At 42.3% G+C, this 18589-nt stretch overlaps 1 long non-coding RNA gene across 1 annotated transcript in view; it reads left to right on the forward strand.

Moving 5' to 3' along the window:
• Nucleotides 1–17614, forward strand: part of LOC143662593 (uncharacterized) — a 38947-nt gene extending 21333 nt beyond the window's left edge. The window contains exons 2-3 of the long non-coding RNA XR_013165445.1: nucleotides 7998–8069; nucleotides 17248–17614. This is a non-coding gene — a long non-coding RNA (uncharacterized LOC143662593). The remainder of the gene's footprint in view (nucleotides 1–7997; nucleotides 8070–17247) is intronic.
• The last annotated feature ends 975 nt before the right edge of the window (nucleotides 17615–18589 follow it).

The following is an 18589-nucleotide window of genomic DNA, read 5'->3' on the forward strand; positions in this document are numbered from 1 at the left end:
CATGTTGTGCAATCTTGCAATCATTTTTCCCTCACAAGACTGTAAGCACCATAAAGGTAGAGACTCTGTTTTGGCTCCAAAGTGTAACAGAGATTGCTAGTGACCTTCCAATATCCAGTCTCCACTTCTTTGTTAGAAGAAAGAGCCCTAGATTTATGGAAGGCAGCAAGGTATCTAGCTAAAACGCTATGCTCCAGCTTCCCTGCTGTCCCAGCTTCCTTTGCAGCTGCATGATGCCTCGTGACTAAGTCCTGGCCAATTAGTTTTCAGCAGAGTATTATGTGGGATTCTAGAAGGTCTCCTTAAAAGACAGAGTATGAGTCCCTCTTTATTCTTTCTTCCTGCTTGCTGGAATTTGGACATTAGAGCTGGAGCTGGAGCAACCATCTTGGACTGTCAGGTGTCGTGCTGAGGATGGCAGAACAGCAAGCCAGAAGAAGCCTGGGTTCCTGATGGCTGTGGAGCCATCATACCAGCCTTGGAATACCTACATCTGCACTTCTTTTAATGTGTGAGAGAAATAAACTTCTCTTTATTTAAGCCACTATTTTTCTAGGGTTTTTTCCTTTCTGTCATATGCAGCCAAACCTAATTGTAATTATACAGTATTGAATCATCTGCCTTGCGCATAGTAAAATTCCAGTAAACATGTGGAGAAGGAAGAAAGGAAGAGGGGAGAGAGAAAAAGGAAAGGAGACAGACAGTGGTAGAGTACAAGTGCCATGTTTGATACAGGTGTAAGCATAGAAGCCAGGGGAGTCCAGAAGACAGAGAAATTGATCCCGGCTAAGGTAATTGGGAAAATTCGTGAATCTGTATCTGGTGCTTAGTTTCATTGCTTCTGTAACTCTCTGTATTTATCTCTTTGATGGCACGGCTGTGCCGTGTTTTCTTTGTTGTTTTATTATAAGAGTAATGTATGTTCATTGTAAAAAGAAAGTTTTTTGAACATGTGGAGGCGTATAGATCGGAAAGTAAAAAAATTCTTCCTTGCTAGATTCCCCAGAGCGAGCTCTCCAGAGATAACCCCCTTTCTGTATGCTTCTAGAAAGTTCTCTGCGTATGCAAGCATATGTGCCACATCCCTGTATACGTTATATAAATAACTCTTTTCTTGTCCGATGGGGTTATCTCACTAAGACTGTTCTGCCCGTGCTTTTTCCCTCATTACTGTGCGCCTAGACCTCCTCCAGGCTGTTACAGTGGTTGGGGTTCAGGTTTATCATGTTCTAAACTGTAAGCCTCAGAAGTAAATTCTGGGCCTGCTCAACTTTGAGGTTCTGGAAGCTAAAATGGGCGCCTCATAAACACTGCCAAGCGCCGAGGAAATTCCTAAATTGGGCCTGGAAGCTGATACAAAGAAATGGCAGAGGTGGAATTTTCCTCATGGTCAAAAATGTTCTTTTAAATACAATCTTGTGACCATGGGACACATCACATATTTCCTGAGTCCCCTCAGGACTTCCCAGAAGGGACAAGTAGGGATGCTTCAGAGCCAGGAGCCCCTGGAGTGTTCGGTAAGTTCAACTTCTCGGCAGCATCGAGGGGAGCCGCCTGAGACCGGGGTGGGGGGGGGGGGTGCGGGGAGGGCATAATAAAAAGGCGGGGCTCTGAAACTAAACTGAAGCCAGGTTCATGCATCCCGCAGAGCCATCCCTTAGGGCCTCGTTAAAACGTGGCTCCAGAGGAGGAGAAAGCCTACCCGGGGTGGGGCGGGCCCCTTCTGGGCAAGTCTGAAGGAAACAACCACACTTTTCTACCATCGAGAAAAATCTGTGACTAGAAATAAAACTGTGAGATGCAATCAAAGGGAGAGTATGACCCCTCCTGGACCCTTTTCCCCAAATTTGGTATCACTTCCAGGTTTTACGCACATTTTGTTTTCACTTATTGGTAAAAATCAGTTTTAACCAGCCTGTCAGGACATCAGATTTGCTTCATGAAATTCAAATGGGTTTGAACGGAAATCTGTGACTTCCATGTGCAAAGGTAGTGTTTGTAACAAGCCCCTCCCTGGCCCTCCCCTCCCCTCCTCAGCACCCCCCTCTTAGAACCACCCCCCACCCCCACCACCAGTTAAACCAACGCTGCTCCTACACAGGCAGAACAGAAGCAGCGTCTCACCAGTTCGGACCCCACAACATCAAGTCAATCCTACCCTTTGCTGTTCTCCAACTTTTAGCCCCAGTTCCATCCACTCTGAGAGAGGCAAAAGGGTGTGCAAAGCTTGTGCTAGGTGCTCTACGGAGAGGAGAATGTGCCGCTGTAGACAACTGTGCATTGTGTAGATCCTAGAGGACATCCTTAGGGTAAACTGATTCTGATTCTATAGAAGCTATTTTGCAGCTTGGTAAATTGTAAATATCTGATAGCAATACAAAATCATCCTTGTGCAAATATGTCCTTTCCAGGAGAGTTTCAGTGGATTTTCCTTCTCCACTGTGGAAGAAACGAAGCTCTGTCTCCATTTGCACGTTCATTTCAACATTCCTTTGTTCCATATAAATTTGTGCTCTTCTTTGAACTCATTTTGGTAGTCGCCTGGTTCCCGCTAAGCGGAAAGGGCTAGAGAAGGAGGTGGTGTTCCTAGAGCCAGGAACTAGGACCCCCAGGGGTTGAGGTAGTTACCAGAGGTGCCAGCTGAGGCAGAGAAGGAGGAGAAGAAATACCCTCACTGTTCCCTTCCTTTCTCCTTCTACTCTCTTACCGATTCTGCCAAACCAGCTAGATGACCCTGCCTGCTAATACAGGATAATACAGCCTATGAGGTCATTCCCTGTCTGGATTACAGAGGAGAGAAAATGAAAAGGCTCTTTGGACAGAACAGCTAGGACCCCACACTGATAGCTGTTAAACACTAAGGTAATGTCTGCAAGGAAGCTAGGAAATAGTACTTTTGCACAGGGCTGCTGGCCTATTAATTTACAATTCACAACTTTTCTAGAGGGAAATTTGGTGATATACACATCAAGCCTTAAGAAGTTGCCCTTTAACCCCAACAATTCCTGTTCTAGGAATTTAGCCTAAGAAATACTAATGGTACGGGGGAAAATCCATGCATGAAATAAAACATGCATGTGTAAGCCACTGTTTCCTGGTTCTCAGCTCCTGTTTCTGCTTATCTGTTTTGATCCCACACCAACCTGGATTTAATTCATTAGCTCTTCAAGTTCCCCTAAAGAAGCGACTCAAAACACAAGAACTAATGAACAATGTAGAATTTACCAAAAATCGCGCAGGGGAAATAAAGGAGGAATTTTATATTACACACCTTACATCAAACAATTTATAAATACTCATTAGATGTTTCTTTCTCTTATAAGGGCATACCATAACTTAACTAACCAATCCCCTTCTCTTGGACATGTAAATTTTCCGTTTTTATTATAAATAATAACATGATGGATATCTTTTTACGGAGAACAGAAGAAAGATTTTGTCATTTAAGCACCCATTTCCTTCTATAGAGGGCATTATCTAGTAACAGAAGCATCCTTTATTTTTCTGAATCCCTTGATGGATTTGGGTGTGAATTTTGGAGATAGGACAGAGCAGAGAAACAAAGGGACAAAGAACCTGGAGGAGAAAGAAAAACCAGCTGGGTCCAGAGCTGCAGGCAGGAAGTGAAAGAAAGAGAAGCCACTGGGGTCATTTGGCTGAAGAGGAATATAAATGGCTAAAAGACACATGAAAAGATGCTCAACTTCACTAGCTGTTAGGGAAGGGCAAATCAAAACCAAAGAACATATCATTTTGTACCCACTAGAATGGCTACTGTTAAAAAAAAACTGAAAATTACAAGTGTTGGAGAGGATGTAGAGAAATAGGAACACTCATTCATTGCTGGTGGGAATGTAAAATGGTGTAGTAGCTATGGAAGACAGTTTGGCAGTTTCACAGGAAGCTAAATACAGAATTACCATATGACCTGGCAATCCCACCAGGTATATACCCAGAAGAATTGAAAGCAGGGACACAAACGGAGGTTTGCACACTAACGCTCATAAAGGCATTATCCTCAATTACTAAAAGATGGAAGCAACCCAAGTGTTCATAAACCAATGAATGGATAAACAAAAGTGGTGTATAATACAATGGAATATTATTCAGCTGTAAGAAGAATTGAAGTCCTGATGCATTCCATAACATGGATGAACCTAGAAGGACACAATGTTGAGCAAAGTAAGCCAGACACAAGCACAAATGGGTATATATTGTATTGATCTCACTAATACGAACTAATTATAATAAGCAAACTCATAATGTTAGAATCTAGAGTATGAGTTACTGGGGGATAGATTGGAGGTAGAGAATAGGAAGTTGATGCTTAATTTGTACCGAATTCCTATTTAGATTGATTGTAAAGATTTGGAAATGGATGGTGGTGCTGGTAGCACATTATCGTGAGTGTAATTAACAGCACTGAATTATGCGTGTGAATGTGGTTGAAAGGGGAATTTCAGGGTCATGTATGTTACTAGCATGAAAGTTAAAAGATAAAAACATGGGATTGTGTAACACAGTGAACCCTGCTGTGGATGATGGACTAGGGTTAATAGTACAAGCATGAGAATGTTCTTTCATGAAATAAAACAAATGTCTAACACTAAGACGAGGTGTTAATAATAGGGTGGTATATGGGGCCCAAATATACCTAATGTAAAACATGAACTCTAGTCAATAGTACTATTTTAATATTCTTTAATCAGAATAACAAAGGTACCACACTAATGCAAAGTGTCAACAATAGGGGAGTATATGGGAACACTATATTTTTACATGATTTTTCTGTAAACCTATAATTTCTCTAATTGAATAATAATAATAATTTTTAAAATGTTATGCTAAGTGAAAGAAACCAGACACAAATTACTGCATATTGTATAATTCATTTATATGAAATGTAAATATAAATAAATATGTAGAGACAGAAATAGATTAGTAGTTATGGAGGGCTGGGAAAGGATAGAAGGATTAAGAGGTAGCTGCCAGCTGGTATGGGATTTTCCTTTTTTGGAGAAATGAAAATGTGCTAAGATTGATGGTGGCGACGAATATACTAAAAGCCATTGATTATGCACTTTGGATGGATTGTATGGTATATGAACATATCTCAGTAAAACTGCTTTTTAAAAAGAAGAAGACATGAGACTCCTGAATCAGAAACAAGGGAATTTTTTACTCATGGCCCAACAAGAAGCGTGAACATCAGCATATTTGCACTAGTTCCCACAGGGGCAATGCCATGTGCCCAGATGGATATGGTGCACTCAGTGGGTTTGCATTATAGCTGAGGAATACTGAGCTTAGAAAGCAGTAAGCAAGCCTGACCTCAATGCAGGAGAGAAACATAACCTAAACCCTCAATTTGCTCACTGCAAATACAACATGAGAAATGGCCTTGTATTCGTCACACATGCAGCAAGATGTGTAGGAGCAAAAAAGACCCAAGCAAGACTCTCTCTCCCAACAATGGCATATGATTGAGTGAAGAAAGCAACTGCAGAACTGCATATATTGTATGGTACAATTCCATTTTTATAAAATTGTATATGTTATTCTTATATATGTGTATATGTATATACAAATGCTAATATTTACCAAAAAGTTGGCAGGGATTATCTCTGGGTGGTAGAGGATCAGTTGATCTTTTTATATTTCTCTTGATACTGTATTGTTTGAAATCATTTCAATGAGAATGTATCATTGTTGCAAAATGATAACCATCAGGTTATCTGAAAAAAAAAAAACCTGCATGGGATCAGAATGCAGAGTGAATTATAAGATTAGGTCTCTCAGGAACACAGGTTGATAAAAATCAGGAAAAAGTCAGAGAAGAGAGGACATCCATCAGAAATGAGGTGTGGTGGTTTGAAGCTGTATGTACCCCAGGAAAACATGTTCTTTAACCAAATCCATTCCTGTGGGTGTGAACCCATTCTAAGTAGGACCTTCAATGTTGTTACTTCAGTTCAAGTGTAGCCCACCTCAATCGGGATGAGTTTTCATTCTGTTATTGGAATATAATATTTTGATTGCTCACAAATAATTTCACCTGCTTTGAAAATGACCAATTAAGTCAGTAGAGTTATCTTTTTTCAGGATTCTGGCTGAGGTTTCAGGGGATCGACTGTTACTATGTGTGGCAATTGTTAATATAAAGTTTCCGGTGAGGCAAGTCTCTGCTGATAACTCCTGGCTGCAGAGCCGGTGGAACCATGGGCGGGATTATGAGAACTGGAGCCAGAATCTACCTTCAAGATTCTCTAGTGACCAGACTTAGAAAAGAAGCACCTGCACTGGGAGTTGTCAGGGGGTTGTTTTGGATGGCTGGAAGGCAACTCGGTGGACATGGAACCAGAGGGAGGGGGCCAAGGACGCCCCACATCAAGGAACAAGGAGGAGAATCTGGAATGAACACAGGCTCCTGCAGCCAAGGCACAGGTGGGAAGCCGGGTCAGCCGGGCCAGAGAAGCAGGACACCCCAGCTGTGTGCTTGTGCCAGCCATGAGCTCCGGCCCGGGCCTCCAGGCCTTACAGTCCGCAGTTCCCTGGCAGTGCAGGCACTGAAGCTCCTGACCTTGTGCATTACCCGACAAGCACTAGCACAGGCAAGGACAGGACCCCATGACCCCTCAAAGCCCCTTTCAGCTCTCACATCTACCCGTAGGTCCCTCGATCCTGGAGACTCTCTCTATGAGCAGCGGGGGCATCCTCAGGTGTATCTCCCAGCCAGGAGGCTGCCAGCTGCTGCTCCTTCAATGAGGATACCCACAACACCCCAAATTCTCTAGGGAAACACCCAGGGCAACTGGCTCCACCGCCATTTCTGCTCTGCTGCCTCATTAGCAGAAAGCTAGTAATTGCATTTCCACGGTTAATTGAAAAATATCAAAAGCCCGATGAAAATCATCCAAGTCCTGATGTGTGCCTCCACAATTTTTAATTTTTTCTAATTATTGTTATCATGAGAGCTCTGTAGACATTTATTCTCACTATTACTCTATTCTTTGAGGCATTTGCTAAATGTCTTCTGTACAGAAGTTCATCACAGACAAAATCTCTTCTGGGAACACATAGTGCATTCCACGAGTAAACACTGAGCATCTATTTTGTTCAACGAACAAATGAAACTTTCAGGGAGGGACTGTAAAAAATGTATCCCTTCCCCATAACGTGGGCAAGGGGATTAGAAATCTTTATTGTGCCCCTCTCCTGTAAAGGAGGATGCCTGCTAAATAGATTTTCTCTGCCTAGAAGCAGAACTTCTATCTTGACAGAAAGGAAAGTACTTTTATTTCTAATCCTTTTACATGTTTTAGGTAATTAAAGCACCGAACAGGAATAAATGGTTCTGTCTGGTAAGACATTGAAATCTGGACCTCATTTCTTGGGCACCACTGGACCAGTGGGCATTGTCTGTAAGCTGGAAAGAAAGCACCGAATTTGCTCTGCATCGTAATAGAAAAACTGGAATGGAAAGGGGGAATTGGGACAGATTATGTTGCGTTCAAGAAAAATAAGATCCTTTTTCCTAAGGTGGATTAAAATCATATAATCTCTGCTAATTATTGTTTGCTCACCGGAGGAATGTGTGTGTGTGTGTGTGTGTGCGTGTGCATTTGCATGTGTTGTGTGTGTGTGCATCTTCATGTACATATGTGTGGCATCACAGCTGCCTCAAGGAGAATAAGGAAGAAAATTTCCATACCTCCCTCCTTATTTTTAAGTTGAAGAATCTTAGGAATATATATGAACCAATAAGAGAATAAAAAATGCTAACCTGTGTGGGGCTAATTTTAGGAATTCTGAAAAGAGATGAGAGACTGGTAGAGGTAAATAGTTTGGGATTTTGGGGAATGCTTTAGGAAGGATTCAGAAAGTGTAACCTAAACATAGACTGCAACTTTTTTTGTCATTTTTCTCATTGCATTGAAATGTTTTCCAGTACTTGCATTCTATTTAGTTTCTTACACATCTATACCTTGTCTCTCCAGCTAGATCAAAGGAACCCTGAGAGCAGGATCAAAGCTGGTCAACTGGACAGAAGCAAACAAGACATGGGAAATGTAAGTTAATTTCCCAAACACAAGCCTCCTTTTGTCTGTTCTGTTCTGATTAGAGCAATGATTTGATTGAGCGCAGCAGAAGGTAGCCCTGCCAGGAAGGCAAACTTAGAAAAGAGCCATGGAACCTTTTCCCACAAAGCATTGACCTGCTGCATCTGGCTGTCCCAAGAGGAAAGAAACAGTGACCCTCAGTCTCCTTCAAAGTCACCGTGTGCTTGACTTTCAGAAGCAGGGCAACTCAGGGTGATGAAAAAGCTTTCTTTTCTAAACCTTCTGATCAAAATAGGATGAAGAACGGTTTCTCTGTTACTGCTCTTTCCCTTCCTTCTCCATGCCTAAAGAACACACATTTTCCCACTGACAGGAGAATTGAGTTTACTGGGATTGTCAATGAGTAGGGCAGAGGACAGAACCGTGGATGACAGCATTGGCCCCTGCAGAGAAAAGAACACAGGACAAGGGTCAGGAGACCTAAATTTGGCTCCTAGTCTTCTGTATTAGGTGTGTGACTTTGGAAAAATCATGATGCATATTTGCTACTGGTTGATTCAAGGAGTGGCCCAATAAATGAACATATATTCCCAGGGGACCTCTGAATGTGAAATTCAAGGCCAGGGGTTGCCAAACTATGGTCCATAGGCCAAATCCAGCCTAGCAGCTGTTTTATAAATAAAGTTTTACTGGAACAAAGTGACACCCATTTGTTTGTATATAAATTTCACACTAAAATGTCAGAGTACAGCAGTTGCACAGAGATCATAATGCCTGCAGAAAATAAAATTTTCTATAAAAGATTCATGCCCTAGCTCCTGTTGACAGTGGAGTCCCAGGACCTAAATATAGTTTTCTACTCAACCAAGTCTGGAGTGCTACAGAGAACAACTAATCACTAAATGCTTTTGAAATAGGATACCAATAAGAGCACCATCTCACTAAGAAGAACTAAGTATCTTTTTCCTGCAGAAACCCTGTACTCTCCCAGCCTCACAGAGCGGAGCACATACCTGCCTGCAATTTTGAACATTCCCATTTATTATTGATGTTACTGCAGAGTGGGTGTGGGAGCAGCGCAGGGCAGCTCCAGCTAGCTCCAAGACGGCCTTCTCTGCAGCCCTGTTTGTTCCTGTTTCATTTTCCTGGATTTGAAGAAATGGAGCAATGTGACAATATGGGTTGAAAGGCAGTGAGTGTGCCAGGGTCCCTCTCACATTTATGAGACAAGACACTTTCCTGGTGGGACTTAAACAATTGGGAGAGATTTCTTCACTTAGTTCAGTGAGTATTAAAGCTGGAAGAGGTTTGATGCTCTCATTTTAAGGAGGGAGAACTGGAGCCCTGGGAAGCAGAGTGAGTGGCACAATGTCACCCAGCTGGTTAACAAAGAGCCAGATTCGACTCCAAGTCTCTGCTCTTTCCTCTCTCACCTGCTCCCACTCATTTGTGCAATTGAGAGTCACTGACTTAGGCATCCGCTGTGAACTGGGACCTGCAATGACTGCTGGTTATAGAGTTGTAAACAAGAGAGACACAACCCCTGATATCAGGGACCTTTCAGTTAAGAGCCAGATATTAAATAATACAAATAATAATACACATTATTAAAAATTGTGATAAGCACGAAAGTAGATGAGAACAAAGTGCAATAACAGATAATAACAGGGAAAATCTACTTGCCATGTTTTTTTAATTCTAAGTGTGTGTCATGGTTAGGGACAGGTGTCAACTTGGCCAAGTTGTGGTACCTGTTCATCTGATTGGGCAAGCGCTGGCCTGTCTGTTGCAATGAGGACATTTCATAGGATTAGGTCATGATCACGTCAGCTACATCCACAGCTGATTCCATTTGTAATCAGCCAAAGGGGAGTGTCTTCTGCAATTAGTGATGCTAAATCCAATCATGGGAAGCCTTTTAAGGAGGACTCAGAGGAGACAGGTTGCATTTCTGCTTTGGCTGGTGAGCCTCTCCTGTGGAGTTCATCCAGGCCATCCATTGGAGTCATCGGCTTCGCAGCCTGCCCTGTGGATTTTGGACTCTGCATTCCTAACACTTTCATAAATTTTATATTTGCAAGTGTTCCCTGTTGATTCTGTTTCTCTAGAGAACCCTAACTAATACAGCATGCATTAAAAAACATTTTAATATTTCTGAAATCAAGAGACATCTTATAATACATGGGGCCTTAAATTGAATTATAATGAGCGGCACGTCTACGTTCTGAGTGGTACATAAAATAATGGTGGCATCTTGCAATGCTAACATTTTAGATTCAATAATATATAGTAGGTAAGGAAGTCAGGAAAGATCTTTGTTACTTTAAACCAGGTCCTGAAGGCTGAGAAGGAGCCAATTATGCAAAATGTAGAAGGAAGAATATTCCGGAAAATGAGAACAGCATGGTGAAATCCCAAAAGCAAAAAGATGTTAGGGTCCAAGATAGCAAAGAGAGGAGCTTCCGGGCTCCATCCCCACAGAGAAGCTTTGAACAACTAGCAAGGACTGATAGAAATGTCTTTCTCAAAGTTCTAAAAAATAAAGAACTGCAGTAACAGGGCAAGTGCTAACGCAAGAAAAATGTGTCTTAAAAGTGTTAGGATCTCCTGGCACCTTGGCTGGCCCCTTCCATATGCCCTCATCTGCTCAGTGTGGAGCCATGTCATGCTCCCAGTGTGTAACCATGATCTGGTTCCAGAGCGAGCAGGGTAACCCTCATGCACATACTGGAAACATGTGGGTCTGGGCCAATCTGTATGGTGGTGCCCTGAGGGGCTCACTATCTACTCACAGAAATTGCCCTGCAGTAGAAGGCCACTTACAGTTCTCCTATAGAATACTATAGGACAGCAGTCAAGTCATGGAACCTGGGAGAAGGGGCTGCTGGCTGTAGAACATACAGTGCAATGCCTGGGACCATGAGAACACGGTTTCCTAGGAAAGAGGGGACAATTGGAATGGTGTAAATGGGAAAGGTCCTAGCCCACATATGCATCCCAAGACAAAATGCATTTGCAGAAAGTATTAGGGAGGCACCTACGCTTTGGCCTGGAGCTATTCTCTAAACTCATTTTTTGGATGAGCTCTGAAGGAGAGCACTCACACAGGTCAATCTTCAAAGACTGGGAAAGGTGTTTTCTTTTTTTCCTTCTTTTTTTTTTTTTTTTTTTTTTTTAACTTTTCTGTTGTTATTTCCTGGCATTCAACAGAAGTTCTACCATAACACCAGTGAGCTACAAGCCTAAGGAACAGATGTCTCAGAGTCTAAATTCCAGTAATAACACATTAAATCCTAAAATGTACAAGTTTCAACAAAGGATTTTCAAAACATACAAGGAAACAGGAGGCAATAGCCCAGGAAAAGATAACATTTAAAGCATTAGAAACTATCAATCGGGAGGCATTCCAGACAAAGATTTTTTTTAAAGGCCCTAAATATGCTCAAAGAATTAAAGGAAAACATGGACAAATCACTAAAGGAAATCAGGAAAATGAGAGATGAACACAAAAAGACTATCAGTGAAGAGATGGAAACTATGAAAAGGAAGCAAACAGAGAAAAAAACCACAGGAACAAAAGTTTAAAATTCCCTAGAGGGCTTTAACAGCAGATTGGAACTGGCAAAGAAGAAAATATCAGTAAACGTGAAATAAGACAATTGAAATCATCCGGTCTGAGTAGTTAAAAAGAAGAAATAATGAAGAGACATGAACACATGGAATCTTGAAAAAGGCATGAGATTTTGTTGGCTTGTCTAGATTAGTGTGATACCCCAATAAATCCCAGAGTGATTTGGACAGTGAATAAAGAAGTATTTGCAAAGTCCTCTTAGAGGAATGGGGTAAAGGGGGGAAATATTGAACTTCCCAATTTGGAGAATTTCTGATATTCTTGCAAGCTGTCAGGACTACCAAATCAATAGGCCAAGCCCTCGATCTTGGGGTTTAGCCCTATGAAATTTGTTCCTGCAAAGGATAGGCTAAGCCTACTTAAAGTGAGGCCTGAGAGTCACCCCAAGAGAACCTCTTTTGTTGCTCAGATGAGGCCTCTTTCTGTAAGCTGACATAGCAAGCAATCTTACTGCCCTTCTCCCTTATGGGACATACTCCTGGGGGATGTAAATCAGGCTGGCAATGTGGGACAGAAATCCCAAATGAGCCAGGACCTGGCATCAAGAGATTGAGAAAACCTTTTTGACCAAAAGAGGGGAGAGAGAAATGAGAAAAAATAAGTGTCAGTGGCTGAGTGATTTCAAACAGAGTCAAGAGGTTATCCTGGAGATTATTCTTACACATTTTATAGATATCCCCTTTTTAGTTTATGGTGTATTGGAGTGGCTAGAGGGAAGTACCTGAAACTGTAGAGCTGTGTTTCAGTAGCCTTGTTTCTTGAATATGATTGTATAATGATATAGCTTTTATAATTTGACTGTGTGATTGTGAAAACCTCATGTCTGATGCTTTTATCTAGGGTATGATGAGTAAAAAAAAATGGATAAAAAATAAATAATGGGGGACAAAGGTTAAAAATAAATTGAGTAGATGGAAATACTAGTGGTCAATGAGAGGAAGGGGTAAGGAATATAGTATGTATGAGTTTTTTCCTTTTTTCTTTTTTATTTCTTTTTCTGGAATGATGCAAATGTTCAAAAAAATGATCATGGTAATGAATACACAACTATGTGATGATATTGTGAGCCATTGCTTGTATACCATGTATGGAATAAACATTCCATGTGTTAAGAATGTTTGTATGTTAAAAAAAAAAAGAAACATGAACAAAACCTGAGGAACTTTGGGACATCATTAAGCATACAAGTATATGCATTGTTGGAGTACCAGAGGAGAAGAAAGAGAAAGGAACAGACAGAATATTACAGGAAATAATAGCTAAAGCTTTCCAAATTTAATGAGACATTAATATACATATTGAAGGTGCTCAACAAACTCCAACCAGGATAAAACCAAATAGATCCACACCATGGCACATTATAATCACGCTGTCAAATGCCAAAGATAAAGAGAAAATTCTGAAAGCTACAAGAGAGAAGCAACCTGTCACATAGAAGGGAGCCTCAATAAGATTAAAAGATGTCCTCAGAAACCCTGAGGGCAAGAAGGCAGTGGGAAGACATATTTAAAGTGATAAATGCAAAAAATCATCAATCAAGAATTCTATATCTGGCAAAACAATTTTTCAAAAATGAAGGGCCACAGTGGCTCAGCAGGCAGAGTTCTCGCCTGCCATGCCAGAGACTTGGGTTCAATTTCTGGTGCCTGCTCATGCCAAGAAAGAAAAAGAAAAAGAAAAAGAAAAAATGAAGGAAGGACTAAAACATTCCCATATAAAGAAAAGTTGAGGGACTTCATCATCACTAGACAGTCTCTACAAGAATGGCTAAAGGGAGCTCTGCAGGTTGAAAGGAAAAGACTCTAGACAACTGAAGTCACGTGAAGAAATAAAGTTCTCCCATGAAGATAATAACGTGGCTAAACACTAGTACTATAGTATTTTTTAATTTATAACTACTTTTTACTTCTCACAGTATCTAAAAGGCAAATGCATAAAATGTAAAGACAAATCAATGATTTTGGAATCATGATGTATGAATATGTAACTTATGACAAAAGAACTACAAAAGGGCAGTGGGATGGAGAATCGTAGAAACATAAGTTATGTATGCCATTGAAGTTAAGTTGGTATCAAAGCAAATGAGATTGTTACAGATTTAGCATGTTAAATTTAAGCCCCCATGGTAACGACAAAGAAAATATCAGAGAATATTCAAACTCATGGAGACAGAAAATAGGGTAGCTGTACAAAATTGGGGGACAGGAACAATGGCGACTCCATGCGAGTGTAGAGTTGCTGTTTGGGGTAAAGAGGAAGTTCTAGCAAATGGCAGTGGTGCAGGTATTGCAACATTGTAAATGTGATTAGTCCCATGGAATTTTATGTGTAGGAGGGGTTGGGATGGGAAGATTTATGTTATATGTATGTTTCCAAATTTAAAAAGAAAGAGAAACTAAAGAGATAATGACAATTAAATGTAATATATGATGCTGGATCAGATCTATGAATGGAGAAGAAAAGGATCAAAAGCACATTATTTGGACGTAAGGAAAAGTTGGATTTAAAAAAGCTTTAAAGCAATGTTAAATCTCTTTAACTTGTTAACTGCACTTAAGGTGATTACATAAGTGAATATCTTTGTTTGTAGGAAATGCACATGGAAGTATTATGTGTTCAGGATCATGGTGTGTGCAGCTTACTCCCAAATGTTCAGAAAATAGAGACTAGGTAGATAAGTAGATAGATAGATAGATTGATTGATAGATAGATAGATAGATAGATAGGTAGGTAGATAGATAGATATAGATAGGTGATCGATAAATAGATAAAATTGATATGGCAAAAGTGGCAAAATGTTAAAATTGGTGGATCTGGATATCTGGGTGGGGAGAGTGGGGAATGTTGGAATTCTCTGTATACATTTATTTTAATTTTGCAACTGTCTGGTAAATTTGAAATTATTTCAAAATAAAAAGTTTTAAAAACTAATGCTACCCGTATAAGATTAGCTTAAATCCCCTTTTGGAAGGAAACACCTGGTAACTGACCTACACTGAATACAGGCATGTGAGAGGGGAGAGATTTTCCAAAATTCCAGGTCATTCAGAAGTCTGAAAGCTGTGGTGCAGTTTGGATTTAAACAGGAATGTGACATTAACAAATTGCCTTTCCCAGAGGAAAATGTAAAATCCATATTATTTATTTATGAGGCAAAAAATCGGGGATCGTGGTTGGAGCCAATTTTAACAGCACAGGCAAGAGAGACCAAGGTCTGCACCAGGGCAAGAGCGAGGGGAGGAGAAGGGGCTGACGGGAGGGAGACTTAGAAATTGCCCCAGTAGGAGCCCCTCCCTCAGTGTCTGACCACGAGCCTGTTGTGATCACTACAAAGCGGCTGAAGGAAGAAGGTGAATAAAAGCCTTCTGCTACATTTGCTACAGTAGGTGGATGTGGCTTTCTTGATTTTCTGTAGTTACCCTCTTGAGAACATTCTGCCTTCGCAAGTCTGTTCCAAACCTGCACATGGAGCACTCATGGAGGGGGAGGGCGACCCCCCCCCGAAGGTGAAGAGGCAGAATTGCCTCTTTCTGCCTCTAAGCATGTCCCCCATTGCTTTGGCCCTCCTTCAGGTCATCTTTCTTCCCTCTCCTTTTTCCCAGATCAATTACCGTATTCATTTCCTAGGGCTATTGTGACAAAGTACCACAAACTTGGGGGCTTTAAACAACAGTAATTTATTCTCTCCCAGTTCTGAGGGACAGAAATAAAAAATCCACACACTCTCTGGAGGACCCGGGGGAGAATCTTTCCTTGCTTTTCTCCTCGCTTCTGGTGGCTGTCCAGCCATCCTTGGCGTGCCTTGGCCTGCAGTTCCAGGCCCCGCCTCATTCCAGGACCTGCTTCTGTCTTCACATCGCCTTCTCCTCTGTGTGTATTGGGATGGAGCTTCCTTCTGCCTTTCTCTTATAAGGACACTTGTGATATCATATCCCACCTGGATAATCCAGGTGGTCTCCTCATCTCAAGGTCCTTAATGTCATCACATTGCATAGACCCTTTTGCCAGATACAGTAACATATACAAGTTGATTAGGACCTGGACATATCTTTGGGAGTCGTTATCAGTCAGCCACAAATACCATACACAAATATTGTGGGGAGGTAGAATTAATACAGAACGCAAGTCACCTCCAGCTCTTTGCATCTCTCCCTCTCTCATCCCAAAATGGTCTTTCCTAGACTAGTCATTAGCAAATCCTTAGGGTTTCTGGTGTCCATTAAAAAGCAGGCTCATCCTGAGGCCCCACTAAAGCACTCAGCAGTTATCAGAAAGTGGTAAAGGAATGTGGTGTCTTTAACCATGAGCCCAGTGCTCAGTCCCCCAAAGCCCCAAAATAGGCCACTGTTGTGCATGCTCAACATGGGAAGCCGTATTCCATCAGCCCCTTGCCTTTCTCCACTCTTCTAGCCCATGAGCATTGGCTGCTGTCAAGTCATTATGAAAAGCCTCAAAGTTTGCACCAGCTTCCTCCTCTCCGAGCTGGCTCCTCTGCCTGCTGCCCCCTCAAGGATTTCGGGGCTCTGTGGGCGGCAATGAGTTTAAGTTCAGATCATGAGAAAGCAGCCACGTGAATGTGCCTGGTACCTGGTGCTCTCTGCTGCCCACCCACTCCTGCCTGCCTCGCACAGCCTCAGCCAGCAGAAGCAGGCACCACCCAACCTTCATGGGCCCAGTGGGCTGGCAGCAGCCACCTCCTCATGCTGCTCATTCCACAGCAGCTGGCTTGGCCTCCCCATCTTCTGGGCTGTGAGACCAGTGCCAGTGACTGTGTGATGATTCAGGCTGGAACCCTGTTGCTTTCCCCACAAATATCAATCCCTGTGTGTTCTGAATCCCTCTGGCATATGGCATCCTCTCTGCTCATTTAGCACTCAGTGTATGCTGCCTGGAGTTTTAGGTTCAATGCACAGCTCCATATCATCTCCATATCATCTCTTTTCCATGAGAAGCTCCTGGGGTACCAACCCTACGCCACCTAGGATTTTCTCCTGCAGAGTATCATACCCAGTGCTGTGAAGAGAGGAGACTTCACTATATGCTGGCTGACCAAAATCCCCCAAACCACAAACTGTCTTCATAATTCAGGTTGAAAAGAGAGGGGGAAGCCAGGTGAGCCCAAGGCCAGTAGCATGTTAGCAAACCAAACTAAAGGACTGTGGTGAAGTGAACTTCATCCTGGTAGTTTGGTGTCCAAGGGGCAGGGCCTCTAACCATGAATGGCAAATGGCTTTCATCTTGCCCAACATTCATCCATAAGAGTGATCACCTGGGGCACTGTGTAGAAAAGGATCCTGAGGGTGCATCCATGACCAGTGGAAAAGATGCTGGGTTTATTGGTGCTGATTGATGGACCCAAGAAAAGTGAAAGGTAATATGCATTTGCCATTCTCCTCTGGGCAGTGCTGGGAATTGGGTGGATGGCTGAATTACTGGGGCCAGGGATTCCTTCTGTGAGGAGTGAACGTTGTCCAAAAGCTGGTCTAGAGCAGATAGAAGGTCACACCATGTCCCACTCAGGACCACTGTCCTCTTTTTTTTTTTTTGCATGGGCAGGCACCAGAAATTGAACCCGGGTCTCCGGCATAGGACCACTCTCTTTTGAGGCATCTCGAGTGGACATCAGGAAATGGAGAAAGAGGCGAGCACGGTCATGGAGATGAGGAGAAAGGAGATGCCACCAGAGGAAAGCTTGGACTTTCCAGGTTCACTTCACATACCCTAGATACTAAGCTCTTGACCACTAGACTAATGCCAGATCCCACTCAATAGTAGAGCTGAGTGTTTCCATATAACAGCAGTCCTGTTCCGAACTGGAGCAAGACTGGTCCCAGGGAGCAGAGCTGCCAGAGGCAGGAATTAATAAGCACCAAGATCCTGTTTGCATCATCTTTAACCTAAATAAAGACAGTGGCTCCCTAGCCTCCCAGCTTATTCCACTCTGATTCATCATTAGAATGCTGCCAGAATGTGCTGTCTGAAGCAGACATCTTATCCTGGAAACCCATGTTAAGATTCTTCAATGATTCCCCTTCCCCTACAGTTTCTCACTCAGGGTCTCTCATGCGGTTGCAGTGAAATGATGGCTAAGCCTGGAGTCATCTCAAAGAGTTCCTTGTTCTCATCTCTGATGGCTATACTGCCAAGTCAGCTGGAAACCCAGCAGGAGCTGTTGGCCGGAACACCCCACGTGGCCTCTCCTAGTGTCCTGGGCTTCCCCACAGCATGGCAGCTGGGTTCTAAGGGCACATGTCCCCACCAGAAAGGTGTATCTCCTTTATGACTTTAGCCTCACAAGTCATGCAGCATCTCTTTCACTGCATTCTATCAGTTAGATGCAAACTACTAAGGCCACCCTCTATTTAAGGGGAAGGGACTTAGACTCCACCTCTTGACGGGAAGGGTCTCAAAAGATGTATGAACATGTTTTAAAATCACCACATTCCTTTTCCAACTGGTGGCTCATGGTCTTGTACCCTCCTCCAAACAAGCCCCTCTGATCTCTGCATGTCTATCACTGTGGCCTAGAGACATTCACATTAAAGAGTTTTCTAGCTCATAGATCACAAAACTTGGCAAATACTGGTTTATATTTCTGTGACACTAGTGAAGGATTTTTAGTGGAGAGATTAGAATTGGAACCCAGGAATTCCTAAAATGTGCTTTTCAGCTTGAACCAAGTCACAGTCAAGCTCTCTGTGCCCACATTCATTATGGCCCATTTCTGACCACAAAGATATGCCCTCCAGCCATAGCAGGTGTTAAGTCTCAGCTCATAAACTCAGACGCATAGGAAATACAATTTCTTTTCTTTTCCCATGGTTCAATGGGGGTGGGAATAAAACTTAATCTCAGCCTACTTATGATTTGCCCCTCCAGGGTCATCTGAGGGGCAGGG

The sequence above is a fragment of the Tamandua tetradactyla genome, chromosome 18, assembly GCF_023851605.1.
Source record: "Tamandua tetradactyla isolate mTamTet1 chromosome 18, mTamTet1.pri, whole genome shotgun sequence".
Classification (NCBI taxonomy): Eukaryota; Metazoa; Chordata; class Mammalia; order Pilosa; family Myrmecophagidae; genus Tamandua; species Tamandua tetradactyla.